At 43.2% G+C, this 21,941-nt stretch overlaps 1 long non-coding RNA gene across 1 annotated transcript in view; it reads left to right on the plus strand.

The window, feature by feature from the left end:
• The first annotated feature begins 264 nt into the window (after window positions 1-264).
• Window positions 265-21,941, plus strand: part of LOC127232192 (uncharacterized) — a 25,348-nt gene continuing 3,671 nt past the window's right edge. The window contains exon 1 of the long non-coding RNA XR_007835365.1: window positions 265-322. This is a non-coding gene — a long non-coding RNA (uncharacterized LOC127232192). The remainder of the gene's footprint in view (window positions 323-21,941) is intronic.

Raw genomic sequence — 21,941 nt, forward strand, 5'->3', positions numbered from 1 at the left:
ACCTAGCTCAGACCTCTGACCTACTGTCATCATAACCTCTATCTTAGCAGTGGACAATTTGCCAAGTACTATGTGGTTTCTAGCAGTACAAGTAGCGTTGATTTGTTTTGTCTACCTGCATTTCTTTTTAGGCTTCCTCCATGTATGTCTTCACAAAGTGACATACAATGAGCAATGTTGGCTTTGGTAGCACTGGAAGACCAGGTGTAGTGTTTTAGGGGCAAAGCGAATCACAGCCCATAGAGAGACCATTACTGGAGAGTGTGAAGACAGCAAAGTCCAGTGAATAAGACCCTGTCAGGCAGGGGCTCATCACCCTGAGGTATGTGTTTTCTGGCTCCTCACTGCAACTTCTCTCTCTAGTAGACTTTGAGCACACAGCCAGAGAGGTAAGCCTGTTATCTCCACACTCTCTAATCTGCTCACCAGGCTCCCTTATAGAACCGTCTTCTTACTGTGTCTCAATTTGATCAAGACTGTGAGATGATTATGTTCTCACAATAAGTAGACTGTGAACTCGGTACATTGGGTCAACACGGAGGTTCGATAGCTTTCCCTCTCCTTCTTCTTTTCAAAGGACATTCCTTTTGACAGAGGCTGTTAATGAATGTTTTATCCATCAGAACTCAGCATACAAGATGGGGTCATCACTATTTTTTTTTTCTACTAGGAAAAATTGCTAATTTGGCTTAAAAAGAAATTCTTTCAGATGCACAAAGCAGTGTTTGAGAGTTTTTAGTTTTACTTTTTTTTTTTAAAGATGGATTTATTTTATGTGTATGAGTGTTTTGTTTGCATGTATGTCTGTGCATGCCTGGTGGGTCCTTTGCAAGAACAACAGGTGCCCTTAGTGGCTGAAACTGCTCTCCAATCTCATCACTGTCTGATGATTTTTAAGCGATGAGCGAGGGAAGTTTTGAAAATCAAATCTAAGTGACTGTTTACTATCTCCCATACAAGGCATTTAAACACAGGGCTGCACAATTTTCAAGATGTCCTTTATACTTCAAGCAAATTAGCAAAGGCAAGCAGAAGCAATACTTCTGTCATGATTTCACAGATCAGGACCATTGGAGACATCATCCAGTTTGGGTTTCTCTCAACTTTTCCCTTTTTCCATGTTGTAACAAATAGCTAGGGATAGCTGTGTGGTTCATCATCAAGATGGATCAGTAAGAATGGGTTCCACTCACAACATTGCCAAAAACAAACAACTGTTTTAAGCACTGTCCCCTGCCCCATTCTCTCCACAAGTGTCTACTAAGTGATGTGTAAGGTCTCAGTTCAACTACTTAACTGCTAACCCTCTTTGGACAATGTATTTATAAGCCTTGGGGTGGATGCTCTGATAGGTAGATCCACCTTGGGATGGATGCTCTGAAGGACTAATGGGGATCATCCGAGAAAATCACCCAGGAAACCAGGAAACGGGGCTGCTTCTTCCCATCGCTCTGTGTAATTCTGAAGCAGTATTGTCAGAAAATCCAGGCAACCCTGAAACTTTCCCCCTGGGTTATCAAGAGTCTGAGACAATTGATGACATTACATCGGCCGTTCATCTGAGATCCGTGGAACCCACGAAAATCAATAGTTTTCCATTATCAGGTCCAGCTGGGTCACTGGTCTGTCAATGAGCTGTTACAATTGCTGTACAGGGGTGAGCCTGACCAGTCAATTGCTGCTGACAAGAGGAAAACACGCCGACAGGCATGGGGACAAGTCAGAACACAGATTTGCACGTCAGTCTGCTATCCAAGGAGATTCAGAGCAAGGCCATTTTCAAGACATAGGGCACACTCCTTGGGAGGTCTGGGACCAGCCTGAAGCCCCTGGTTTGATAGCAAAAGCACCTAAACGCCTACCCTGGCTCTAGACAAGCAGCTTCCACAATGACTTATCTGTAGTCCGTACCTTTGTTAGAAAGCGAGGGGGCCTGCCTGAACAGTCCCCAAACAGGCCACATGGTATCCAGAGCAAGACCGGAGGAAGAAACCTTCTGCTGATTCAGATGAAACCGTGCATGTTTTCAGAATATAAAAACTGAAAGGGGTCGGCTGGAAAGATGCTCAGTGGGTAAATGGAGGGCTTACCATGCACACATAAACCCTGAAATCAAGCACCTGCGTGAAAAGCCAGGCGTGGGGGTGTCCACCTGAAATCCTAGCGCCCAAGTAGCCAAAACAGAAGGATCACAGGAACTCACTGGCCAGCTTTTCTGTCTGTCTTCCCTGGTAAAGACTGATTTAATTTTGTATGTGTCTGAGAGTTTTACCTGCACATATGCAACTACACCATTTATGTAGTATCCAAGGGCCCCAGAAAATGGCAGTAAGCCCCCTGGAATTGGAGTTCCCAGTGGTTGTGAGTGTGGATGCTGGGAATTGAACTTGGGTTTCCCACAAGAGCAGTCAGCGCTCTTAACTGCTGAGCTATCTTTCCAGCCACAAGTTATTGTTGATGAATCCATAAATGCCAGGCTCAATATGAAACCTTGTTTCAAAAAATAGGGTGAAGAGTGATAGAAGACACCTGAATTTGGCACCCCCCATACCTCGCACACATGAAGTCTGGTACTCCACACTCCCACACTCGAATGCACCCCCCCACACACATATGCACACCCCCACACCCCCACACACATATGCACACACACATGCATATACCACACACAGAGACAATATTTTTAAAAGGTAAAAGGGAAAAAATGAACCAGTTTAGCCAACCTGACTAAGCATGTTGCAAAGGGGTATTGACTGAGGATCGAGGTCACTCCCACATGCTGCATAGGCTCTATCTTATTGGATAATATAACACCATCCGTACTTGGTCTCAATATGAGATATTTAACCTAACTAAACAGCCCTGCCTAATATCTTAATCTACAGGCTTTTGTCTGAAGTAGTGGATGTTAGTATTTAGGCATCTGTACTGGCCTGTCCTTGGGGTTCTGGCAGGATACACCCTCAGCTGCAGCCACTAAGAGCACCATCTGCGAGTATTTACTGTGTCCCCTTTTAAAAGGCTCTGCCCACCTCCCATTCTCTCTCTCTCTTTCTCTCTCTGCTTCTCTGCCCATCTTTCTGTCTCTCCCCCCATTCTCTTCTGCCATTCCTGTTCTCACAGTCTCCCTTCTCTCCTCCCCCGTTTCCCAGTCACTTTCCCCCAATTAAAACAGAAAAAAAAAAAAAAAAAAAAAAAAAAAAAAAAACTCCACCCCAGCTCCGTTGCATCAGGGTTTTTCTCTTGCGTGCCACTTTTTAAAATTACAATGGTGGGTGGCATGATGGCTAGGTCAGTCTTGCCTTGCCTAAAATTAGGAAGCAGGGCATAAAGTGATGAGATTGGTACAAGTTTCTTAACCACCTTATCCAAACAGATGGAAGCATGCCTGCCCAGCCTTTCATGTCACAAGGTTGCAATGAGATACAAGGTAAGACTGAGCTAGGAGAACTCTGACTAGGTAAGGGTGTATATCAGTTTCAATTCTGTGGCTGTGATAAAACACCATGATCAAAAGCAACTTATAGAAGGAAGGTTTGTTGGGGCTTACAGTTCTAGAGGGTAGGAGTCCATAAGTCAAGGGAGAAGGATAGCAAGGAGCAGGCATGGTGACAGCAGCAGGAAACTGGGAGCCCTCAGGTCCCGGCATGACACAGATGCTCCCTGTGTAGGCACCATGTAAGGGTTCCCAAGTGGTGCCACCAACTCTGGACCAAATGTCCAAATGCCTGAGGCCGTGAGGACATCTCTCAGTCAATCCACCACAGTGTGTGTGTGTGTGTGTGTCTGTCTGTCTGTCTGTCTGTCAGTCTGTCTGTCTGTCTGGTCTCGCTGTCTTACTCTCTAAAAGCTATCTGGTGATGAAAAGTTTGGAAGCAACTAAAAAAAATCTTATTATAAATTAGCTATTTAGGGGCTAGACTGATCACTTCATTCGTTTACTATATAAAAAGCCACTGTGGATGGAACCTAGAATTCAGAAGATAGCTTAGAAGTCTCAGTGGGCTTTGTACTTTTTATTTTATACACGAGAGGAAGCAAATGCAGCAGAAGGGACAGGCTGCCCTGGATTCAGCATACCAAAGGTCTTCCAAAGCATTGTAGACTTTTTCAGTGTGAGGCTTCCTCATGCTGGTTTGCTTTCAGACATCAAATTTTAGGAGTTCCAAAGATAAATATTTTGAATTTGTTTCAATATTATGATTTTTAATTTTCCACTCTTATTAATGTCTTTCAACCATTAAAGTATAGCCCCCTCAATGCCTGCAGTCTTGGGTTGAACCATTTGGAAGTCAACATTGTGTTCTCTCATCAAAGCTAGTTTGCAGCAGTATCACTGAAAACCAACGAGCTAGTCCCACCCCCAATATATTCTATCCCAAAATAATTTTCATTAAAGGAGGCTTCTCTTTTTTCTTTCACTCTCTCTTTTTCTTTCTTTCTTTCTTTTTTTTTTAAAGGAGTTTTAACAACAGCAAATTTGCCAGTAATTAGATGAGCTGGTCTTATGTCTTCCAGCACTTGGAAGCATTGAATTCATCAGAACCCTCATAGCATTAATTAAAAAGAATTTATGTTTTTTTAATAAAATGCTTCATGTTTTAGTTCCTTTATTCCTGCACCAAATGTGATTATGTGGGGGCTGAGGGGAATTCAGGTTAATATGTTGACACTCTTAACAATGCAGGGTCACGATGTACAATACGCTTCACTGGTTTGGTTCAGTCCGCCCCCTGACAGGGCCTAATCATCCTGTGCCCTAAAGGCAGAGGGAAAGAGAGGATTTTAATTACTGCTATGTATGCAAGTTTGCCAGCATTAAATTGAGACATAATTAGGCCTCTGAATTTTAATAATTGTCCTAGCTAATTGGGCAGACAAGTACGTTATGCGGCATGCCGTGATTAGATAATTAGTATTTCCAAATGACAAAATTGGGCTCTTGATTACAAATTCTACATGAAGGGGGGAAGGTAGCAAGCAGATCTTTACAAGTCTATTAAGGGAGAGTTTAGCGATGTTGGTAATTTAAAGTTCATTAGGAAGCCACGTTTCGCTCTCAGATCTGGGTGTCTGGGACAAGGGCCTCTAGCCCACTCTGCCTTCCACTTAAGGCTTCTCCCAAGAATGCTGTTCTTTGAGTTTTGTAGGCTTTCCCTCTCCTCCCCCTTCTCCCCTCTTCCCCTTTCCTCCCCTCTCCTCCCCATTACTCCCCCTCCCATCATTACTCCCTCTTCCCACTATTCACCTTGGCTAAAGTAGTGTGGGTGAACAGCAGGTGATAACCCTGAAAAAGAAATCCCCAAGATTTGGGGAAAAAGAAGAGATGACATTACCAGTTCTGAGAATTTCCACTGTGGCTTTTTCTTGCAAATAGTTGTTTAATCATTTATTCCTTCAACACCCGCCCCCAAAAGGGGTTCATCTTAGTCTGACTTGGAACTCACTATACTGTCCAAACTGGTCTCTACCTCATGATGTCCCTCCTAACCCAGCCTCCAAAAATGCTGGGGTTAAGAATGAGCTGCCAGATTTCTTCCTTTAAACTTCATCCAGAATTAAATTTTCTCATTTTATCATTATCCCACTAAAATAGTTCTGGTTAAAAAAAAAAGATAATAAATCAAAAAAAATTTTTTTTCCTAGACAACACATACCTATAACCTCAGCACTGGAAAGGGTGACTCAGGAGGATCACATAAGTTGGAAGCCACTAACTCCAGGAAAAAAGGCCAATCCGTAACCATTATTGGTTTAAATTTCTTGTCTGTTATTGGGATGACACGCATGGGCATTCAAGACTGCCAGAGTTTGGATAACCCAAAAGCATTACCCAAAAGCTTGGTCCTGCAGTCACGGTAACAAGTAACTGGCTCCTGAGAGTGGTGGGGCCAGAGCGTTAGGATGGCGGACCTTGTCAACAGGCACACCTTTGAAAACTACCCCACCATCTCTTCCTGACCGCTGTGAGTTGAGCTGCTGTCCTCCTCTGTGATAACCCAGCCCAGACTCAGGCCATGCTGGGGAGCTTCATGGAGCTTGCTGGGCCCTCTGAGACTGTGAACCACAGGAGGTCTTTCCTACTTCAGTTACTTAAGTAGAGCTAACTAATAGTCTTCCCTCAATTTGATGTCATCACTTGTTACATGCCTCTCCTTTCTCTGGTAAGGTTGTTGATAGGATCAAATGAAATAATTTACAGCATGGTGTCTATCAGGGACTAAGTGCTCAATAAATATTAGTAATGGGTTCGTGCATATGAAATCAGAAACAATGAAAGGCATAGTGTAAAGGTGAGGGGCTAGCTTTTTGCTGTGCCAGCCTTCAAATGAAACAAGAGTCCCTAGTCACACTGTTTTCTGAGAGAGGAGTTTGGAGGTGGCCTAATAGCTCCAGCTACCCCTGCAATTCAAATGCCCAGCCGGGTTTGCTTTCTACCTAGTCTGCATCAGTTGGCTAGCCCTGTCATGAGGCAATGAGAAGTCAATTGGCAGTGCAGGCTAGCCCTGCCCTGAGAGGTCATAGACACCTAAAAATGTGGCCATGTATTCTGCCTCTTCCTGTTGGTGGCTTACTCTACCCAAATACTACATTGTTACCACAGAGTCAGACTTCTAGGTGCCTAATTCTTCTCACAACCATTCATTGGTGCATTGAAAAATGAAACCTGGGGGTTTATAAGAAATCTAAGCAACCCTAGAAGTGTTTTTCAAGCAAAAAGATGAGTTGTATGCAAGCCAGAATCTTCTGGGGATCATAATAGTGAATAAGTGGATGAGTGCTGGAAACTTTGTTAAGGGGAATTCAGAATTTGAGGGTGTACATTTCTGAAGGTTCAGAATGATGGGTAAGGAAAATAGTGATATCTTCATGCTTTGGCCCAGCGTAAATAGCCGAACCACCAGAATGAACCAGCCTTTCCTTATGATTTTCATAGGACTGTTTGCCATGGATGCTTATGAGGGATGATGGAGAGTTCTGATGGATTCCAGTTCAGAATACAATGTTTCCCATAGTGTCATGACAGCACCCCCATGGGACCTCGAGGCCTTTGTAAGAAGGGACGCTTGTGTTTGGAAACATAAGGACACTGGGAAGGGTCTAGGGGATGGGAGGGAATGTGAAGAATAATCCTTATGCCTGGCCCACGGTGTACACAGCAGGGAAACCTCTCCCCTGGGAGCGACCATTCTCTTAGTTCTCGGCCCCCACTGCTCCTGGGTGGTGTGCCTGGGAGAAGAAGTTGGTACAGAGCCTTCCCTGCTCTTTCCAGTTGCCAAGAGAGACATCATGAGGGGAGGAAGGGATAACTGTCATAAGGGTTTTTCTCCCCTGCCACACAATGCGGAAGCTTCTCTCCCTCCCTCCCTCCCTCCCTCCCTCCCTCCCTCCCCCCTCCCTCCCTCCCTCCCTCCCTCCCTCTCTCTCTTTGAAGAAGTGCGTTTATGACTGATCGCTCAACACCTTGTTGGTTCTGATTGCAGAAAACACACCTTATAAATATATGATAACCATCCTGTAATAGAGAGTGTGACAATTTACTTCACAGTGCGTTTCGGGCTGCTAATTGATCGTTTCAGTCCAGGGACGATTTGGAATAAATTATAGCCATCAAAAGGATATCACAGCTCATTTTGGTGGAAGGGCTTCCATGTCGCTTCGCGTTCATCTCCGGAAGAGGGCCGATCACACCCGGCGGGCTGAGAAGCAGGGAGGGAGAGGGACCCGAGTGGAGGAGGCTGATGGGCGGGGCCTGGGCATCGAAGGGGCGGGGGGGAGCCGGGGGGCGTGGCCGCGCCTGCTGCAGCTCCGCGGCCGGACAGTAGAGGCCTCCCTTCCGAGGAGGCGGCGCAGGCTGAGCTCGGCTACCCGGCGAGGTCCCCGCACCGCCCGCCGGCGGGGCGCGGTGTCCCCGGCCGCTGTCTCCCGCCGCAGGCGGCGTCGCCGGGCGTCGGAGGTGAGCGTGGTCCCCGGGGCCCTGCTTGGGGCGGGTGCTCGCGCGCAGGGCTCGCCTAACCCTCAGCCCCGCGTGCGGTCCGGGGAGCAGGACGTCGGGGATGCTGGCTCGCGGGCGGGAAAGCGCGTGGGGCGAGCGCCTCCCGAGCCACTCGGGTGGACCAGGCCGGAACCACGGCTCCTGCCCCTCGGACGCTTGACCCAGGCCACCGCGGTGTGTGAGGCCCTTGCCCCGGCCCGCCGCTGGGTTGCCACCCCAGCTCGCGTGTGTGCCATTATATGGTGATGGTGGAGCTGGCAGACGCAAAGGCCAACCTGCTGGATGGGGTTGGAATCGGGGAAAACTTGCTGTCCTTCGGTTCCCAGCCCCGCCCTGCAGGCGCTCTGTAAGAGGGGACAAGAAGGGACGAGACCCCTAGTCCCCCAGTCTAACCCTGTGCCCCAAACCGGCTCTCTCAGCAGGTGCTCGGATTTGTTCTGTTGTTTTAGATACTGTCATGCTAATACTGTGTCACTCCAAGACAGAGATGTTTCTCTTGTGACTTTGACAGCAATCATCATACCAAAGAGATCTGGTATCAGTGTGTTCTGGAAAGACCGATAATATACAAGCCGGTTCTTGACACACAATCTCATAAGGAAACACCTGAGGCTATCAGCAAGAGGAATCGTAATTCACACATTAAAAATATTTTGTGCTTGGTTGACATCTTTCAAAATGTTGAACGAAGTAGGAACGTTTACCATTTTGTAGGTATTTATCAGTGTACTCAGACAGTCCCATAGGAAGGACGCTTTCTCGTCCATAGGAAGTAAGATACAGGCAGGTGTTGTGTGGCCTCTTAAATAGTTCACAGGAAGTTAATGAGAGTTCTAGGAGACCCAATGTTTTCTAAAAGTGGAGTAATTGGAAAAGCCAAACTCAAATTTAAATGCTTTAAACTTGACCCGTGGTTATCAGAGTTATGTTTCCAAGGACCAAATCCTAGGGAATGCCAGTGGTGGGAATATATATCATCCATGGTGTTGTCATTATCATAACAGGCACTCTACTCAGCTTTGCCAATGAGCAGGATCACTATAGGCATTTAATAATTGTTAAAATGTAACATTATTTCCTGGTTACAGACCAAAAAAAAAAAAAAAAAAAAAACCCAAAACCAAGGAATATTTTATGAAAGAGCTAAAAACTGTGATCTTTTATTTATACCAATGGAAAACGCATGCTGACTGAGGGAATAAAATGTATTAGGAATCAGAAAATTTTCTCCAGCTTGTTGTCCTCTTCAGAGTGCCATGAGTTTTGCTTCCTCAAACTTCGTGAACAAAGTTTAAAGGCTTTGCATGACTTAAGGGCCTATGACATTCTTTTAGCTATTCTAGAGTGCAGTTTTCTTAAAATTTGTTTCTTATATGGTACTCTGACCTGCTTAGCTATATATAAATGAAAGCTCTAACTTTTAGTTAAAATTAAAGCCACTTAACTTTGGTTTTTTTGTTTGTTTGTTTGCATCAGTGTTTTGCCTGCATGAATGTTTGTGTGAGGGAGTCAGATCCTGGAGTTACAGACAGTTGTGAGCTGAGAATTGAACCTGGGTCCTCTGGAGAAATAGTCAGTGCTCTTAACTACTGAGCCATCTCTCCAGGCCCTATCTTTGTTTTTGTTTTTTAACTCCAACTCCAAATAAGAATTGCATACAATTAAGTCACTCAAACAAAACACATCCCAGGTAGTCATGCACACACCTGGTTGAAGTTAACTGATTTAGCAGAAATAGGAAATATACTTAGTATATTTGCTCCAGTGATTTGTAGTTATATTTTTCCTGGATAATGCTTGAGATCATTCGAAACAGTAACTTCGTCCTTGAATATCAAAACATTTTATGTGACATCTGAATGCAAATTTTTGTTAAGTTCAATAATGAAAGAAATTAGTAACAACTTTATGCCTAATACTGTGCTGTAGTGCTGAGAATCTGTGACTAAGATATGACTGTAAACTGTATTTTAACAACTATACCAGCACCTACACACATAGTTTGATGTGCTCGTATTCAACTAAGCCATCTTAAGAAGCCCATCATGTTAAAATGATTGGTCTGTGACTCAAACATATTTTGTTGCTCTTCATTGGGCACTGTTTTTGGCACCTATAAACACATCTTGTTTTAAAGACTTTGAGAAGTCGTATCTTCCTTTAGTGCCTGAAGAAGGAAGTATACGACCAAACCAGAGTAATACCATGAGTCCAAAACAAACTAAAGACAATTGGATTGCTTTCTTGGGTGGCTTTTAAATTAGCTCTACAGTTAGTTTACCAATATAGTATGAAGAATGGCTTCATCATTGGAATAAGAGTAGTTACCAAGGGACAGTTTGAAGAAAAGTACTCATTTGGAATTATAAATTGTCTAACTATCAATAAATTATTCATTTAAGAGTCCTGTGTGTGTGTGTGTGTGTGTGTGTGTGTGTGTGTATGTGTGTGTGTAGCAGTACATTAATATATACTGTAAAGACAGATTCCTCTGAAAGCTACAGTATGAAGATTTTGGTTGGGACAGATATAATGACACACACCTTTAACCCTAGCACTTTGGAGGCAGAATAGTGGATCTATGTGAGTTTGAGGCTAACATGGTCTACATGGTAAGTTCCTGGACACACAGTGAGATCCTGTCTAAAAATAAAATAGAAAATAAAACAAATGAAAAAGATGTTGGTTGGTTGATTTTGGGTTCTTATGAGAGTTTAAAATTCTGGCATGATTTTTAAAACTATGACATGTGGTTGGGTGTTTTTTTTTCTTTTTTTAAATCATGATCATTTTTAAAATAAGGTTGCACTAAAATAAATAAATAATATATAATAAATAAATAATATATACTAAATAAATAAATAAAATAATGTTACACTAAATTGGTATTCTACATTTTTTGAACTCTAAAAGAACAAGAGGGGAAAATTGCTCAGCCATCCTTAGACTACAAGTGGATCTAAAGTGTGAGGTAAACCATTTGTAAATTTTAGGGTTGTTATTAATATAAACCATAAAGTACTAATGTAGTAATAACTGTATATTGTTGTGAATAATGACATCATACCTACTACAAAATCTGTGGAAGCCTGAAACTCCTAACCTACTGAATTTAAACCCTTAGGATATTCAAGACTAGAATGTGGTAGAAGATATAGAGGGCAGCAAAGGAAAAGAGATCAGGTGGTAAGGGCTTTGAAGTAGTTTAATTCTGTTGAAGGAAGAAGGACTTAGAATTGCTTTTCCAACTGTTCCCCCTCCACAAAAATTTAGAAGTTGTATAAATAACTCATATTCATCTCCATCTAAGACTGGGAAATCAAGAAAAGCATAAAAATATAATTAGAAGAAAATTATAATTAGTTGAGTAAGAATTTTTATAAGAGTTGAAGTTTAATACTTTTAGTACTATATAAAGAGGGCTATGAGCTTATTAGTGATTAATACCAATACCAGTGTCTTAGTTACTATCATTTTGCTGTGAAGAAACACCATGACTAATGCAACTTACAAAAGGAAACATTAAACTTGGGGTTCTCTTACAGCTTCAGAAGATTAGTTCACGATCATCTTGGTGAGGAGCATGGCAGGCAAGCAGGAGGGCATGGTGTTGCAGCAGTAGCTGAGAGCTTACATCTGATCAGCAAGTTTCAGGTAGAGAGAGAGAGAGAGAGAGAGAGAGAGAGAGAGAGAGAGAGAGAGAGAGAGAGAGAGAGAGACTGGGCCTGGTATGGAGTTTTGAAACCTCAAAGCCCACCCCCAAGTGACAACTCCTAATCCTTCTCAAACAGTTCCACTGGGGACCAAACATCCAAACATAGGAGCCTATGAGGACATTTTCATTCAAGCCACCACACACAGTTTTCTTCCAGGGAAGGTGGAGGGCACTGGACAGAGGTGAAGGAACTTTTCTACTTAAAGTGTTGCAAATGCTGGCACTCTTACACCTTGGAAGACCAGCCAGCAGAAAAAGAAGGACAAGTAAGTGCCCAGAGTCACATGGAGCTGAAGATTCATCAAATTTGAATTAGACAAAAGTAATGTCCATATTTTAGCTATGCATGAAATTTGGAATTTTTATCCATGTCTGCTGAGATAAACTTTGACATGGGGATGAAGCATCAGAGTCCATGTAGCAGGACTGTGCATCTGATAGGCTAGTGAATGAGGGAAACAGAGGTAATTCTAGATTTTCTTCCTATGGAAAACAAACAGCCTTTATTAGCTGTAAAGGGAAAGAACCAGTACCCCCAACTTCTTATTGGAGATGTGAAATCTTAGCCTTCCTTTTCAGACACCCTGAGAATTGTGTCTGCTTCTTTACTACATTTAAGAGTCAACCAGATGCTTTTAACTATTAAATGTTGTACCTTCTATAGCTTCCTAGATAAGATGAGTGGTAAGGTAATAAACTTGGTAGGCACAGCTTGAAATCCATCTCTTTCTCATAGAGAAGTTACTGGCTTCAAGTGTACAAAATTTACATGTAGAGCCTAAATATAGAGTGAGCCCTAAGAATTGTAAAATACCAGGTGGAAGAGAGTCCCGGTTCATCAATGGCTTATCATGTCTCAGTTCTAATACTAGAGGCATATTTTGATTTCCCTGAAAGACGAAATGTATGTAGTGTTAATATTTGTTGTCTATTCTTCTGTGAGCAGAAGTGAACAGAACTACTTTATTAAGTGCTGCAGATGTACAGAGTGTTGTGTGCTGAAATATAGGCTTTGTAAGTCAAGGTAAGGCTTGTTGACTCAAATTACCCAGGTGTCTAAAACACAGTATAAATGAAGATAAAGCATCCTTAGGAACTTGGGAGAATAGACTAATTTTTATCAAGGACTTTAAAGGCAAGTGACTAATACAAGATAGTCATTATGCTTCTTTTCTCAGATTCACAAGTACCTTGTCCTATTGAAAGGGTGTTTTTTGTTGTTTTTGCACATTTTCTAAAGACCTGCTACACACAAGGAAACCAAAAAGCTTCCTTAATACCTTAGGCTTTTATAACTCAAATTAATCTGCTTCTATTAATCTATGTTCTGTCCCATGGGTCAGTTACCTCTTCTCTGTACCTATGTCCAAATTCTTCAGAGTCTCATTGGCACCTCCCTGGTATAATCCCAGCACCTAGATTCCTCCTCCTCTTCCCCTCTCTCTCTGTAAAGCCTGCCTATCTCTGCTGCCTAACTATTGGTCAGTTTGCTTTTTATTACCAATCACAGTGGCACATTTTCATATAGTGCAAGCAAGCAACAGCTAAATACCAAGTTAAAGTCAAGCATGAACTCCATGAGACCTTGTCCCAAAAAACAATAAGAAGCAAAACAACCACCCCACAATATGTTTTTCTTTTGTTTTCATTTTCTCTTATTTTCCTCTGGGTACTGTGTTACGAGTAGTTTTTGGCCAGCCTGGTCCCACAGCTGCACCAGCCCCAAATAACACACAGAGACGCTGTATTAGATACAAAGCTGTTGGCTATTTACTAGTGTTTCTTATCAGCTAGCTCTGTCTTAAATATTAACCCATTTCTATTAATCTAAGTATTTCCATGTGGTCTCATCACATGGTCAGGAGTTGTTCTCTCTTTAGTCCTACATGTTGAATCTCCTCCTCTCCCTAATCCCACCTATCTTGCTTTCTTATTGGCCAACAGTGCTTTATTCATTAACCAATAAGAGAAACATATTTACAGAATGACATCTCCCATCAGCACTGAGAAGACATCAAGGATGCAATGGGAAGAGTCACCTCACTCTGTCTCCTAGAAACATCAGTACAAATCTGAGGAGGTCCAGCATGGACCTTGGCTTCTAGAAAAGCAGGGAGAATGGAATGTGCTAATCTATACCCGCCTTTCTGATGAGCTTCTCAGAGGTCATGACTAAAGGGGGTATCTGGCAAGCATTAACAGTTCACACTGTATAATATACTTGAGCCAGCACAGTGTAGTGGCTTTAGAAAGGGAGCATTCAGATGGTCTGTGTTTGAACGTTAACTTTTCAGTTTTTTTTTTTTTTTTTTTTTTTTTTTTTTTTTTGAGACAGGGTTTCTCTGTGTAGCTTTGGAGCCTGTCCTGGCACTCACTCTGTTGACCAGGCTGGCCATGAGCTTACAGAGATCTGCCTGCCTCTGCCTTGGGAGTGCTGGGATTAAAGGTCAGCAAATGTTAAATTTCCTACTCACTAGCTGAAAGGCTTCAGTGGACTTTTTCTCTTTTTCTTTTCTTTTTAATTATTACTTTATTTTGTGTGTATGGATGTTTTGTTTGCTCTGTCTGTTTGTGTACCAGATGTGTGCCTGCTGCCCATGGAGGCCAGAAGAGGGTGTTGGATCCCCTGGAACTGGAGTTGTAAATGATGATTAGATGGCATGCAGTTGCTGAGAATTGAACCCAGGTCCTCTGGAAGATTAGTCAGTGCTCTTAACCATTGAACCATCTCTCTAGCTCTTTGGTGGATTTATTAATCTCTTTGGGCCTCACTTTTTCTACAAAATGGTAATAATAACAATATGTACTTTTAAGGATTGTTGTACACAAAGTGAATAATTGGAAGAAGAACTGTAACAATCTCTGGAGAGTGGGAAGCTATCTCAAAAATATCAAAGTTCCCTCTTCATGAAGCTTGTGCTGTGGCTGGAGGAATCTATTTAAAAGAAAACCAACAATACAGGCAGAAAATTGTAGTACCAAGCAATTTCTTGTAGATAGTGAAGAGTTCAGCAGTTGTCCAAGGAGTAGAATGATAGGCCAAGGTATCAAGACAGACCTGGGATTGTGTCTGAGTTTGTGGGATAGGTGTTGCTCAGCTTTATAAGATGGAAGACAGGCAGCACTGTAGATAACAACCGGAAGGAATAATTGGAACACAGTACAGCAGAGGTGTGAGAGGATGCCAGAGTGGAAAGTACCAGCTCTTAACCCGGATTCATCATCCAGAGAATCCAAGCTCTGTGCCAAGGCCTTGATTGAACAGGTTCCTATAGCCTTATGGATGTAGTTGAGCCCATCCCACTAAACTGAAGGGATTAGAAGAGAGACTGGGGATAGTAAACTAATTTATGTGATGCTTTCAAGGGAGAAGGAGAGCCACTCTCGTAAAAAGCTGCATTGCCTCCTGTAGGAATGTAGTGGAAGATCAACCACATAGATCAGTTGCTGCCTCAGGGATGGGAGAGGGCTTGAAGCAGAGTCACAGCTCCAGAACTGTGAATAGCCAATTAGAATCACCAGTGCTTTCAAGTAAAGGAGGTTTGGAAAAGTTCATGTTGGGATTCAGAAGACTATCTGAGAAAGGAAGGCACTCAGCCCCCATGTGTGCGATCAGGGTCTAGAGAAAACAGTGTCAAGATTACCATATTTTAAACTGTTATGCTGTTTGGAGGTTAGCAGTGTGTTGAGGGGATGGTAGGGTCTATTTGTTTTACTTTGCTTGTAGATTCCTAATATGTAATGTCAATTGTTCATAATAAAACTAGAATGGCTCTATAACTGGAATATTGAGCTTTCTTAGTATCTAGGCACTATGACATATATAAAACTATAGATTCTAAACGAACCCTGCCACTTTCAGTTTTGAAAACAACCATTTAAAAAGCCCTTCCCCCTTTCTGGTGTTCAGATTGAGGGTGTGTGTACCTTAGTTTCAAGGAAGACACAAGAAAAATCAACTATAGTAGTCAGGAGGTGAAGGTTAGTGTTGTTATAAAAAATACATTGGGATAAATGGGGAGTTGCCATCCTGGCAGCTTTGATGAATTTATTTGGTGTTAATTTAATTGGATGATAAAAATCCCATTTTCTCTCAGGAGTTAAGAAATGATTAAAAACACAAACACAGGAAGTGGGAATTCTAATGTAATTTGTTTTTATTGTCTCATATTCTCTCCCTTCTGTTTTGTTTTGTGTTCATACTAGTTTTGTAGTGAGAGAATGTAAGGTGGCTAATTATATTTCTAAAGAAGGTTGTGCTGATTATTCAGATTTAAGATTTTAGAATATTAGGAAATCCTAACTGCAGTTAATAGGAAAGGATAGCCTGACCTATTGATGATTACCTGGCCTTTGCTGGCCTCCCATCTACCTGCAAGGGCAGCAGCATGCTCATAGCTTGGCCTCAGGTTCCAAGGCACCTGAATTGTGTCTTGTAAGATGTTATGTGAAAGGGCGTTCTGTTGTAGTGGTTGACAAATACAGGAAGGACCTAAGTGACAAAGAAAACATAGGCTTTGAGGTCAGAAGCAAATGGAACTGGCCTAGTCCTGTTATTACTGAGCAAGGGCAAGGCCTGAGACCCATCTTCTGAGTTAGTGTCATCACCTGCTGGGATAGGGAAGGAAGAAATGAGGCATAGTGGTGCCTGGCAGAGGAAGAGAAAACAGGAAGTGCACATCCAGCCCCTCACTTGTCCCTCTCACTCATCTAGAAACATAAAGCTATCAGAGGCCTGACCCAAGGGAGGAAGTGGGAGAAAGCAAGACCCCCTGCTTCTTAATGGGAAATTTTATGAGGATATATTGATTTTGGATTTCTAACATCCATGCTACCATAACAGACCACCCAGAATAGCCTCTGGATAGCACCCTGGGCAGAGACAGACAGCATTGGGCAGAGGGCCTTTGGGGCTTGTGGCATTAATTCAGCTGAAGGGGCCTCATCAGAAGCCAGCCCTGTTTCTTCCGCAGCCAGCTGGCTTTGGAGAAGGCCTCCATGCAGAGTCAGTTCTGTTCCTTCTTACAGCCTTTGCCTTCTGCTTTGGAGGGGGACCTCTTTCTCTCCCTGCCCCCCTTTCAATTAAATGAATTAATTACCAGGCGTTTAACTTTTTGCCAGACTCTTTCATTATACCCAGAGTTGTTGCTGAGTGGCAAAGGGAAGTAATAACATTCGCAGTGAGGGGCAAATCCTGTTAATGAACAAATTAAAGTTCAAACAGTGATCCAAGTTCACAACCTCTCTGTGGCGCTTCCCTTTAATAAGAGTTATACATGTTACTTCCCTGGCTCTTTTCTCCCTTTTATTACTTTTTAAGCTTTTCATCAATACTGCTGGGGCATATTTGAGGCTTCCAACCTTCCAGCCCCGACAATGACTCGAGCAGTTATAATCCCGTCTTAATTTGGCAACTTTTGTAAAACACATAAAGGGCTCAGGGTCACCTTTGGTCACCAGGGCCCTGGGATCCCGTAGCTCCACCTCCTGCCAGGACTGTGGGTTGCATGGGCCACTCCTCTAGTATTCCAAACCCCACCCCATAGTCAGGTTCAAACGACTTAGCCCCTCCACCACCCCACCTTCAGCCACTAGTGATCAGTACACTAGTGGCAGCTCTTGTTTCTCTGGTGTCATTTCGAGCTGTCCTTTCCTCCCAGGTGGTGGATGAGCTGTGGGGAGGGGAATCTATGAAGGGAGAAAGGCAAGCTCTGAATCACAAGTTAGGAATCTGTACAGGGGACCAGACTGAGGTAGAAAAGATGCCAGGTACATTCCCTACCACATGCTCTGGCCACATGAGTGCCACCTACTTGCTGTCCTGGACCCCAGGCTCCTTAGTCCTGGAAAAAAAGCCTGGGAAGGGTCTGTGTACATCCACTTCTCCCTTCTCTCTCTCTCTCTCTCTCTCTCTCTCTCTCTCTCTCTCTCTCTGTCTCTCAGATTGCATGGGGGTCCTTTCCACCTCAGTGCCTAGCTTCTCACCACCATCCCCTGAGTGTGGCTAGATATAATCACCATGACAACTGCAATCTATGAGAATACACATAATAGAGATGAAATAGACAAAAGATTAGCATGCCATGAAAAGTACAATAAGTTTCTTATTTAGCATTTAGATAACTGTCTTTCCTTCGGAACAAGCTTCAAAGTTGAAGCCAGTTTAGACCAAGAGGATTAATTCTTTCTCCCACATGCTTCATTGAATCTCTCATTACCAAACTTTGTCTGTATTGATGTAAGATTTGATTGAAGATTAGAGCATTTAGCAAACCTTGCTTTTCTGCATGTATCAGATCCTTTCAAGCACAGATCGTGGTGCCCAGTGGTCAATACCCTTACTTTTATCCAGTGTCTGCTTCATTTAAACTTAATCAACTCCATCAGTGAACTGGAACAGGGAAATGTCCCTGTGGCAAGAATGTTGTGCTTTTGTGGGATAATTCTTTGCTCTTTCCAGATCTGTTGGCATTAAACCTAAAATTGCACTATGATGAACTTTTTTTTTAATCAATATGATAATGACAATTGAGCCTGAACACTCTGGTAGGAGTTCTCCTGGAGCATGATCTAGCCCCCATTACCAAAACAACTTGTGGTCCTGCAGTCGTCTGACTCCTTTTGTGTGGTTTTAATGCCTTTTTCTTTCATGACGTTGAATATTGCTCAGGCTAGAAAATGATACATCTTTGTAGGGAAGGCTCATATGTCACAGCCAGAAAGGGAAGCAGACCGATTGGCTGTGTGAATTATCTGACTTGCCACAGTGAATTATTTGCACTGTTTCCCTACCTAGTCAACAAGTTCCTAAGGTATAGTAGAGATCAATCAAAACTGACAGCCTTCGTGTGAAGGCTGTACTGTGTAAATCTGGCGCGCTCGTCCTAGCCGGGCTGGCCCTGGCATCTGTATATCATTTTTATACTGCTACCAGTAGAGCAATTCCAAAAGTATTTGCAAGGAAAATGCGTGTCCCCATCTGTTCCTGGAAGCATAAATGTGCCACCTTCAGAGGGTTTTCACTGGTAATCATATCTTTAATGATCAACAGACTAGTGATGTATACCTTTCCATAAAATGGGGTTTTCTTCACTTTATTGTGATTGGCTAGAATAAACAGCGTTTCCATATGTTAGGGAGATAAAATATAAGATTAGCAGAAGTCGTTTGTTGGATAGTAAACAAAAGAAACAATTCATTCCAAGTAATCTTTGAAAAGAAGCAACGACAAAATTAAGTTGCAATAACAGAGCATCTGAGGCCCCACGTCGGGGAAGCAGACCTTGTTCCTTCTTGGAAAAGGAGCCGTTTAAGGGCAGAAATGCAGGGGCTTCTAGGAGGCTCTGGTGGCTTATTGTGGAGTCAGGGGAGGGAAATAGGGCTACAATAGTGTTTGTTCTGTCTCTCTTACAAGGGTCTGTTTCTCACCCTCCCATCCCTCCCCCCAATCCTTGGTGCTCCTCTCCCCCAGCATCCTGGGTAAGTTCATCGGTGGCTTTCAAAAGTAGGAGGGATGCTTCCTTAAAGACTTTCTCTTCAGGTCCTTTAGAGAAATGGAGGTTGTTCCTGTACTTTAAAATAACACTTCCTGCGATGTGGGCTTCTCTTTGGCTGTAGGAAAGAGAGACAGAGGCTTTGGGACCTTGTGGAGATCTCCCAGGAAAGGAAAGCTCTTAGTAAACCCCCACCTGTACAGGTCACAGTCTACAAATGCACCTGGGAGCTGACCACATTCCCTCCTTCACCCCATATTCCTGAGTTCAAACTTACAGCACAGGGCCAAGGGCCTCTTTCCTGGTACAGCCCCTGTCAACTTTGGGGAGCAACTTTGGCCAAATCTGAGATCTCTTCCCTAGTACCGACCTGCCAGAACTCCCCAGTTCCATTTTGTCTCAAGAGCCAGGAGAGAATTGTGAGTTCTAAGGCAGCAGGAGTTCAGCAAGGCCCCAGTCTCCATCTTCTTCAGAAAACAGGTATGAGCCAGCCGTGTGGACTTGCTTTCCTACACATGAGAATGAGAACCAAGGGTGGCAGTCTCTCTAGGCTTAGAGCACAGGCCCAGCCACTGGCTTTGGGTGTGTGTCCTTTCCTGGTAGGCACATTACAGGCTGCCCCCTTAGGATGGGGAGGAGCATGGAACCACACCCTTTCTTCCTATCTATCCCTTTCCATTCCCCTGAATTCTTTGCTCTCTGTAAATAGCAATTTCCTTGCAGCAGGAATCAGGAATGTGAATATAGTCTGAAGGTAGGGCCTCGTAGAGAATCCCCATCAATTTCTTAGACCCAACATGTTTGACTCAGAACACATAAAGCTTAGGAACAGCCACAAGATGGTAGAAAAACATAGCATCCAAGACCATCACCAGAGAAGGATGACATAAGCCACAGTGGCAAGATTTTCTTCTTAAATTTTCTCCTAATTTTAGGCCAGATTACATGCAAACAGACAGATTTAGAAGTTCAGACTGACAAATTGTAATTGCTTGACTTTGGGTCAAGTTTGTTCTAGTATTGCACTTAAAACTAAGAGAAAGGGGAATCACATCTGTTCCCACATGACTGTTCAATGGAGTGCAGGTTTTCCATGAATTTATCTGTAACAGAGAAAATTATGCCATGCATTGTAGGTGAAATATAATTTGCATTCTTTGAAGGAATTGAGCTTCCTGATTTTTCTGTATTGTTTGATACCCAGGTTTTTTTTTTTTTAATTTCTATTACTTATTTGCAAAAAGTGAAAGGAAGCAAAAATGTCACAGTTTTTTTGTGTGTGTGAAAGAGGAAATGTTGATGTTTGTTCCTTTGCTTGCCTAGATGGGGCTGCTGTTTGTGATTGTGAACATTTCACACTACCTAACTCAGAAGCTTGGACTGGAACATGAAACATGGGCACCTACACCAAGATAGATAGACCTCACCTGCAGAGCTAATCTTCTGGGCTCACTTAGCTGAGGCCAAGAACCTAGAACTGTAGGCATCCAGGAAAGGACCTCACTTTCCAAAACCCACACTCAAGTCATCTGCAATGCCTTTTGCTGGGTCACAACAGACCTGGTCCACAGGCAGAGATGGGAGTCTCGGTCACTCTAGGACAAGTGCTGAAAAATTTAAAACCATACATACCACATTCAGGGTGAAAATTAGATTGTCATTGCTGTCTTTTCCCCTCAGACTCATTGCCAGGAACCTCAGCCAGTCCATATTTATCTCAATGAAATTGTCCTTACTCACGGATAAACTAAGATACCTATACGTCCCTTTCACCTCAGAAGAAAGTATTTAACTAATTATAATTCATGTATTTGAAAAATGTCGATAGTGTTAATTTGCAAGGTGGCTTAGTAGTTGTAATATATGTATAGTTACTTTTTTTTCTTTAAAGTACCGCTTCAGAATTGAGCTGGTAGTGTGGTGTGCTGGAAAGAAATTCATTTTAAAAAGTAATTGTAAAGAAATAGCTCCGTTGGGAAAGAAACCCAATTGATAGCTAAAGTGAAATGAACTTTTAAAATGTGGTATAAATTAAACTTCAAAGTTAAAGCTACTGGTAAACTGTAACAGTATTTAAAGTTATTTTTTTAAATGGCAATTTGAGGTATTGAAAGTTAGTTTTAAGAGGTTACAGCTTTGGCCACTTCCGACTTGTGAGGATTTCCATTTTGTTCCAGAAGGCAACCCAAGAAAGCAGTGTGTATGGCTTTGGAATGTTGTGTATAGACAGAATTTCTAGTCGCCCTTTGTAAACACTGTTAAGTGCTGTGTTTTAGTTTTAGGTTAGAGCAATAGCTTAAGCGGTATGTAAATCATGAGGAAAGCCAGGTAGAAAGGAGCAGCCAGAGCCATCGCCCTCTGAATTTTGAGCTCATTTCTTAACAGCCCAGAGACAGCCGGACTTATGAAGCGGGTTGCGAACAGATCGCCTAGGTTGTCCTTTACTGCCGCAGAGACTACAGACTACTCTTGGGTCTCCCCCGCTCCCGCCCCCCACACCTCGTGGACTGCTGTGGGTTCGGGAAGATGACTATAGTCTGAGAGGCCATCCTGGCCCCTGCGGGGGGTCGCATGTCCACGGAGGTGCGGCTGTGCCCACCGAGACAGTGGCACGAGGGGAAGGGCGTGGGCCTGGCATTGGCCGAGGTCTCCTGGGCACGTGACCCGCGGATCAGACCCACCCGGCTCACCACCCCTTCGCGTCCGCGGCACCTGGTGGGGCGCCGGCTGGGCACGG

This window comes from Phodopus roborovskii, unplaced genomic scaffold (genome assembly GCF_943737965.1).
Source record: "Phodopus roborovskii unplaced genomic scaffold, PHOROB, whole genome shotgun sequence".
Classification (NCBI taxonomy): domain Eukaryota; kingdom Metazoa; phylum Chordata; class Mammalia; order Rodentia; family Cricetidae; genus Phodopus; species Phodopus roborovskii.